A 9,044-nucleotide genomic window follows, 5' to 3' on the forward strand; every position below is an offset into this window, starting at 1 on the left:
AACCCAAAACCTATGGGATGCAGCAAAAGCAGTTCTAAGAGATAAGTTTATAGCTACACAAGCCAACCCTAAGAAACAAAAAACGTCTCGCACAACCTAACCATACACTTAAAGCAATTAGAGAAAGAAGAACATAAAAACCCTGAAGTTAGCAAAAGGAAAGAAGTCATAAAGATCAGATCAGAAATAAATGAAAAATAAATGAAGGAAATGACAGCAAAGATCAATAAAACTAAAAGCTGGTTCTTTGAGTAGATAAACAAAATTGATAAAGCATTAGCCAGACTTATCCAAAAAAAAAAAAAAGAGGGAGCAGACTCAAATGAATAGAATTAGAAATGAAAAAGGAGAAGTAACAGCTGACACTGCAGGAATACAAAGAATCATGAGAGATTACTACAAGCAACTCTATGCCAATAAAATGGACAACCTGCAAGAAATGGACAAATTCTCAGAAATGCACAACATTCGGAGACTGAACCAGGAAGAAATAGAAAATAAGAACAGACCAATCACAAGCAATGAAATTGAAACTGTGATTAAAAATCTTCGAACAAACAAAGTCCAGGACCAGATGGCTTCACAGGCGAATTATATCAAACATTTAAAGCAGAGCTAACACCTACCCTTCTCAAACTCTCCCAAAATATAGCAGAGGGAGGAACACCCCCAAACTCATTCTAGGAGGCCCCATCATTCTGATACCAAAACAAGACAGAGATGTCACAAAGAAAGAAAACTACAGGTCAATATCACTGATGAACATAGATGCAAAAAACCTCAACAAAATACGAGCAAACAGAATCCAACAGCACATTAAAAGGATCATACATCGTGATCAAGTGGGTTTTATCGCAGGAATGCAAGGATTCTTCAGTACACTAAAATCAGTCAATGTGATACAAGATATTAACAAACTGAAGGAGAAAAACCATATGATCATCTTAATAGATGCAGTGAAAGCTTTTGACAAAATTCAACACCTATTTATGATAAAAACTCTCCAGAAAGTGAGCATAGAGGGAACCTACCTCAACATAAAGGCCATATACGACAAACCCACAGCAAACATCATTCTCAATGGTGAGAAACTGAAAGCATTTCCTCTAAGATCAGGAACAAGACAAGGATGTCCACTCTTACCACTATTTTTCAACACAGTTTTGGAAGTCCTTGCCAGAGCAATCAGAGGAGAAAAATAAAAGGAATAAAAATTGTAAAAGAAGAAGTAAAACTGTCACTGTTTGCAGATGACATGTTACTATATATAGAAAATCCTAAAAATGCCACCAGAAAACTACTAGAGCTAATCAATGAATTTGGTAAAGTTGCAGGATACAAAATTAATGCACAGAAATCTCTTGCATTCCTATACACTAATGATGAAAAATCTGAAAAAGAAATTATGGAAACACTCCCATTTACCACTGCAACACAAAGAGCAAAATACCTAGGAATAAACCTACCTAGGGAGACAAAACATCTGTATGCAGAAAACTATAAGACACTGATGAAAGAAATTAAAGATGATACCAACAGATGGAGAGATATACCATGTTCCTGGATTGGAAGAATCAATATTGTGAAAATGACTATACTACCCAAAGCAATCTACAGATTCAATGCAATCCCTATCAAATTACCAAGGGTATTTTTTATGGAAGTAGAACAAATCGTCTTAAAATTTGTATGGAAACACAAAAGACCCCGAATAGCCAAAGCAGTCTTGAGGGGAAAAAATGGAGCTGCAGGAATCAGACGCCCTGAGTTCAGACTATACTACAAAGCTACAGTAATGAAGACAATATGGTACTGGCACACAAACAGAAACATGGATCAAGGGAACAACATAGAAAACCCAGAGATAAACCCATGCATCAATGGTCAACTAATCTATGACAAAGGAGGCAAAGATATACAATGGAGAAAAGAGAGTCTCTTCAATAAGTGGTGCTGGGAAAACTGGACAGCTACATGTAGAATAATGAATTCAGAACACTCCCTAACACCATACACAAAAATAAACTCAAAATGGATTCAAGACGTAAATGTAAGACAAGACAGTATAAAACTCTTAGAGGAAAACAAAGGAAGAACACTGACATAAATCACAGCAAGATCTTTCTTGATCCACCTCCTAGAGTAATGGAAATAAAAACAAAAATAAACAAATGGGACCTAATGAAACTTCAAAGCTTTTGCACAGCAAAGGAAACCATAAACAAGATGAAAAGACAATGCTTAGAATGGGAGAAAATATTTGTAAATGAATCAACGGACAAAGGATTAATCTCCAAAATATATAAAGAGTGCATGCAGCTCAATATTAAAGAAACAAACAACGCAATCCAAAAATGGTCTGACCTCCTCTGGGACATCATTAAATGCATCAACATTCGAATTATAGGGGTTCCAGAGGAAGAAGAGAAAAAGAAAGGGACTGAAAAAATATTTGAAGAGATTATAGTTGAAAACTTCCCTAATATGGGAAAGCAAATAGTTAATAAAGTCCAGGAGGCACAGAGAGTCTCATACAAAATAAATCCAAGGAGAAATATGCCAAGACACATATTAATCAAACTGTCAAAAATTAAACACAAAGAAATCATATTAAAAGCAGCAAGGGGGAAAAAAACAAATAACACACAAGGGAATCCCCATCAGGTTAACAGCTGATCTCTCAACAGAAACTCTACAAGCCAGAAGAGAGTGGCAGGACATAATTAAAGTGATGAAGGAGAGAAACCTACAACCAAGGTTACTCTACCCAGCAAGGATCTCATTCAGATTTGATGGAGAAATTAAAACCTTTACAGACAAGCAAAAGCTGAGAGAGTTCAGCAGCACCAAACCAGCTTTACAACAAATGCTAAAGGAACTTCTCTAGGCAAGAAACACAACAGAAGGAATATACCTACAATAACGAACCCAAAGCAATTAAGGAAATGGGAATAGGAACATACATAACGATAATTACCTTAAATGTAAATGGACTAAATGCTCCAACCAAAAGACACAGATTGGCTGAATGGATACAAAAACAAGACCCATATATATGCTGTCTACAAGAGACCCACTTCAGACCTAGAGACACATACAGATTGAAAGTAAGGGGATGGAAAAAGATATTCCATGCAAATGGAAATCAAAAGAAAGCTGGAGTAGCAATTCTTATATCAGACAAAATAGACTTTAAAATAAAGACTATTAGAAGAGACAAAGAAGGACACTACATAATGATAAAGGGATCAATCCAAGAAGAAGATATAACAATTGTAAATATTTATGCACTCAACATAGGAGCATCTCAATACATAAGGCAAATACTAACAGGCATAAAATGGGAAATCAACAGTAACACACTCATAGTAGGGGACTTTAACACCCCACTTTCACCAATGGACAGATCATCCAAAATGAAAATAAATAAGGAAACACAAGCTTTAAATGATATATTAAACAAGATGGACTTAATTGATATTTATAGGACATTCCATCCAAAAACAACAGACTCCACATTTTTCTCAAGTGCTCATGGAACATTCTCCAGGATAGATCATATCTTGGGTCACAAATCAAGCCTCGGTAAATTTAAGAAAATTGAAATTGTATCAAGTATCTTTTCCGACCACAATGCTATGAGACAAGACATCAATCACAGGAAAAGATCTGTAAAAATACAAACACATGGAGGCTAAACAATACACTACTCAATAACGAAGTGATCAATGAAGAAATCAAAGAGGAAATTAAAAAATACCTAGAAACAAATGACAATGGAGACACAACGACCCAAAACCTATGGGACGCAGCAAAAGCAGTTCTAAGGGGGAAGTTTATAGCAATACAATCCCACCTTAAGAAACAGGAAACATCTCGAGTAAACAACCTGACCCTGCACCTAAAGCAATTAGAGAAAGAAGAACAAAAAACTCCCAAAGCTAGCAGAAGGAAAGAAATCCTAAAGATCAGATCAGAAATAAATGAAAAAGAAATGAAGGAAATGATAGCAAAGATCAATAAAACTAAAAGCTGGTTCTTTGAGAAGATAAACAAAATTGACAAACCATTAGCCAGACTCATCAACAAAAAAAGGGAGAAGACTCAAATCAATAGAATTAGAAATGAAAAAGGAGAAGTAACAACTGACACTGCAGAAATACAAAAGATCATGAGAGATTACTACAAGAAACTCTATGCCAATAAAATGGACAACCTGCAAGAAATGGACAAATTCTTAGAAATGCACAACCTGCCAAGACGGAATCAGGAAGAAATAGAAAATATGAACAGACCAATCACAAGCACTGAAATTGAAACTGTGATTAAAAATCTTCCAACAAACAAAAGCCCAGGACCAGATGGCTTCACAGGCGAATTCTGTCAAACATTTAGAGAAGAGCTAACACCCATCCTTCTCAAACTCTTCCAAACAATTTCAGAGGAAGGAACACTCCCAAACTCATTCTATGAGGCCACCATCACCTTGATACCAAAACCAGACAAGGATGTCACAAAGAAAGAAAACTACAGGCCAATATCACTGATGAACATAGATGCAAAAATCCTCAACAAAATACTAGCAAACAGAATCCAACAGCACATTAAAAGGATCATACACCATGATCAAGTGGGGTTTATTCCAGGAATGCAAGAATTCTTCAATATACGCAAATCAATCAATGTGATACACCATATTAACAAGTTGAAGGAGAAAAACCATATGATCATCTCAATAGATGCAGAGAAAGCTTTCGACAAAATTCATTACCCATTTATGATAAAAACCCTGCAGAAAGTAGGCATAGAGGGATCTTTCCTCAACATAATAAAGGCCATATATGACAAACCCACAGCCAACATTGTCCTCAATGGTGAAAAACTGAAACCATTTCCACTAAGATCAGGAACAAGACAAGGTTGCCCACTCTCACCACTCTTATTCAACATAGTTTTGGAAGTTTTAGCCACAGCAATCAGAGAAGAAAAGGAAATAAAAGGAATCCAAATTGGAAAAGAAGAAGTAAAGCTGTCACTGTTTGCAGATGACATGATACTATACATAGAGAATCCTAAAGATGCTACCAGAAAACTACTAGAGCTAATCAATGAATTTGGTAAAGTAGCAGGCTACAAAATTAATGCACAGAAATCTCTGGCATTCCTGTACACTAATGATGAAAAATCTGAAAATGAAATCAAGAAAACACTCCCATTTAAAATTGCAACAAAAAGAATAAAATATCTAGGAATAAACCTACCTAAGGAGACAAAAGATCTGTATGCAGAAAATTATAAGACACTGATGAAAGAAATTAAAGATGATACAAATAGATGGAGAGATATACCATGCTCCTGGATTGGAAGAATCAATATTGTGAAAATGATTCTACTACCCAAAGCAATCTACAGATTCAATGCAATCCCTATCAAACTACCACTGGCATTTTTCACAGAACTAGAACAAAAAAATTCAAAATTTGTTTGGAAAAACAAAAGACCCCGAATACCCAAAGCAATCTTGAGAAAGAAAAATGGAGGTGGAGGAATCAGGCTCCCTGACTTCAGACTATACTACAAAGCTACAGTAATCAAGACAGTATGGTACTGGCACAAAAACAGAAAGATAGATCAATGGAACAGGATAGAAAGCCCAGAGATAAACCCACGCACATATGGTCAACTTATCTTTGATAAAGGAGGCTGGAATGTACAGTGGAGAAAGGACAGCCTCTTCAATAAGTGGTGCTGGGAAAACTGGACAGGGACATGTAAAAGTATGAGATTAGATCATTCCCTAACACCATACACAAAAATAAACTCAACATGGATTAAAGACTTAAATGTAAGGCCAGACACTATAAAACTCTTAGAGGAAAACATAGGCAGAACACTCTATGACATCAATCACAGCAAGATCCTTTGGACCCACCTCCTAGAGAAATGGAAATAAAAACAAAGATAAACAAATGGGACCTAATGAAACATCAAAGCTTTTGCACAGCAAAGGAAACCATAAAGAAGACGAAAAGACAACCCTCAGAATGGGAGAAAATATTTGCAAATGAAGCAACTGACAAAGGATTAATCTCCAAAATTTATAAACAGCTCATGCAGCTCAATAGCAAAAAAACAAACAACCCAATCCAAAAATGGGCAGAAGACCTAAATAGACATTTCTCCAAAGAAGATATACAGACTGCCAACAAACACATGAAAGAATGCTCAACATCATTAATCATTAGAGAAATGCAAATCAAAACTACAATGAGATATCATCTCACACCAGTCAGAATGGACATCATCAAGAAATCTAGAAACAATAAATGCTGGAGAGGGTGTGGAGAAAAGGGAACACTCTTGCACTGCTGGTGGGAATGTGAATTGGTACAGCCACTATGGAGAACAGTATGGAGGTTCCTTAAAAAACTAAAAATAGAACTACCAAATGACCCAGCAATCCCACTACTAGGCATATACCCTGAGAAAACCATAATTCAAAAAGAGACGTGTACCAAAATGTTCATTGCAGCTCTATTCACAATAGCCCGGAGATGGAAACAACCTAAGTGTCCATCATTGGATGAATAGGTAAAGAAGATGTGGCACATATATACAATGGAATATTACTCAGCCATAAAAAGAAACCAAACTGAGCTATTTGTAATGAGGTGGATAGACCTAGAGTCTGTCATATAGAGTGAAGTAAGTCAGAAAGAGAAAGACAAATACCATATGCTAACACATATATATGGAATTAAAAAAAATGTCATGAAGAACCTAGGGGTAAGACAGGAATAAAGACACAGACCTACTTGAGAATGGACTCAAGGATATGGGGAGGGGGAAGGGTAAGCTGTGACAAAGCGAAAGAGAGGCATGGACATATATACACTACCAAACGTAAGGTAGATAGCTAGTGGGAAGCAGCCGCATAGCACAGGGAGATCAGCTCGGTGCTTTGTGACCGCCTGGAGGGGTGGGATGGGGAGGGTGGGAGGGAGGGAGATGCATGAGGGAAGGGATGTGGGAACAGATGTATATGTATGACTGATTCACTTTGTTATAAAGCAGAAACTAATAAAAAAAATAAATAAAATAATTGAGGTTCTGTCATCAAAAAAACCAAAAAAACAAAAATGGTCTGACCTAAATAGGTATTTCTTCAAAGAAGACATACAGATGGCCAAGAAGCACAAGAAAAGATGCTCAACATCACTAATTATTAGAGAAAAGCAAATTAAAACTACAATGAGGTATCACCTCACGGCAGTTAGAATGGGCATCATCAGAAAATCTACAAACAACAAATGCTGGAGACGTGTGGAGAAAATGGAACTCTCTTGCCCTGTTGGTGGCAATGTAAATTGATACAGCCACTATGGAGAACAGTATGGATGTTCCTTAAAAAAACTAAAAGTAGAATTAGCATATTATCCAGCAATTCTACTAGTGGGCATATACCCAGAGAAAACCATAATTCAAAAAGACACATGCAACCCAATGTTCACTGCAGCACTATTTACAATGGCCAGGTCATGGAAGCAACCTAAATGCCCATTGACAGATGAATGGTTAAAGAAGAAGTGGTATATATATACAATGGAATATTACTTAGCCATAAAAAGGAATGAAATTGAGTCATTTGATGAGACGTGGATGGATGTAGAGACTGTCATAGAGTGAAGTAAGTCAGAAAGAGTAAAACAAATATCGCATATTAACACATATATGAGGAACCTAGAAAAATGTTACAGATGAACTGGTTTGCAAGGCAGAAGTTGAGACAGAGATGTAGAGAACAAACGTATGGACACCAAGGGGGGAAAACCACGTTGGAGTGGGTATGGTAGTTGTGCTGAAGTGGGCGATTGGGATTGACATTTATACTCTGATGTGTATAAAATTGATGACCAATAAGAACTAATAAGAACTAATAAGAACTAATAAGAACTAATAAGAATAATAAGAACTAATAAGAATAATGAAAATACAACTAATATTAAACTTTCTTTGGTTATTTGTATGGAAATATGTTAATATAAATGTTTCAGATGTTACATGAGATTTGTAAAAATCTTATATGTTCTGGTATAATGTTATGTCATAATTCTAGTTATTACTTTAAAATGTATATCTCAGAAATAACTAAATTTCCTTGTCAATTGTATATTATGAACTTTCATCAGATCTTTAACTGTGGTCATTTTTAAGTCTTTTGTCATTTACAGACAATTCTGGGTGTACTCTGATGCTTTTGCAAAAATGTTCCTATAAAAGGGTTTCATCTTCAAGGAATTTATGAAAAACACTCTGACAGGTACAGGTTTCGGGTAACTGACTATACTGCTGAACTGAATGAATAGGCATTTTCAGAACTCTAATGGAAAACTGATGAATTCATAAAAGTGCTAACAAAAAATCGAGATAAAAAAATTAATTACATGGGACTGAGTGAACTGATGAGGATGTTTATAATTTTTGTGACTTTGTTTGAATTCAAAAAAATCCCACAAGAACTCAGAGACAAAAAATATACAAATCAATTTTCACTGCAAAGTAAAGGGGCTGTTACAGTGGAGGATTACTGGACTGAATGTCAATATTATGACATAGTGTGAGTGTGTTTTGTGTTTGGTAATTGCAATCATTGTTGCTTTTGTTGTGGTCATCCATTTACAATGCTAGGTGGCAGTGTATCTCTTGTAAAAATAAAATATAGTGTGTTTGTGTGAGAAAAATGAAAAAAAATGCATAATAAGTGAAAAGTCAATCTGAAAAGGCAACATACCATATGATTCAACCTATGTGATGTTCCGGAAAAGGCAAACGACGGAGACAATTAAAAGATCAGAAGTTGCAGGAGTTAGGCATAGGAAAAGATGAGTAAGTAGCACACAGGGATATTAGGGTAGTGAACATACCCTGTATAATACTATAATAGTGGATACATGTCATTATATATTTGTCCAAATCCATACAACACCAAGAGAACCCTAATGTAAACCATGGACTTTGAGTGATTAGGATGTGTCTATGTAGTT

The sequence above is a fragment of the Mesoplodon mirus genome (assembly GCF_964341445.2).
Source record: "Mesoplodon mirus genome assembly, chromosome: 7".
Taxonomy (NCBI): Eukaryota; Metazoa; Chordata; class Mammalia; order Artiodactyla; family Ziphiidae; genus Mesoplodon; species Mesoplodon mirus.